A 545-nucleotide genomic window follows, 5' to 3' on the forward strand; every position below is an offset into this window, starting at 1 on the left:
GTCCCTGTAATAAAAGCATGAATTCTAAAATCTTGAATTTAATTTACATTGTCATAAAGTTTGTAAAGAAATGTCAGTATCTTGACAGTGTAGTAGTGCGGTGGTGTAAGGAAGGAAGGCTATTTGTTAATTTATAAGATACACATTTGTCTATACTTATATCATTTGTCTACTTATAAGTGTACAAAGTCTACATGATAATCAATGCAATGGAGCAGATGAAGATTAGAAGTCTTTATTAGTAGCTCTGAATCTTAAGCATTAAACTTTTGCAACTCTTTTTATTAATTTTTAAAATATCCGAATAGAGTGATAGGTGGGTTCTGACAAGTACAAACTCCTGGCCCTGTTTTTTTCATGTGTGTTTGGTTGATGATATAGTAAAACAGAATTTGAAAGCATGAGTCATATGCTGAAAGCATGGGAGTTGGCAGCCATGTTTAAAATCAGAAATGATTGAAACAGTGCCATAACCACCTTGGGAAATTTCCAACACTTTTCTGTGCTCTTTGAACTCTTTGTTTATATCTTCTGTAGCCTGTAAT

Source organism: Silurus aristotelis (assembly GCF_946808225.1).
Source record: "Silurus aristotelis genome assembly, chromosome: 4".
Taxonomy (NCBI): Eukaryota; Metazoa; Chordata; class Actinopteri; order Siluriformes; family Siluridae; genus Silurus; species Silurus aristotelis.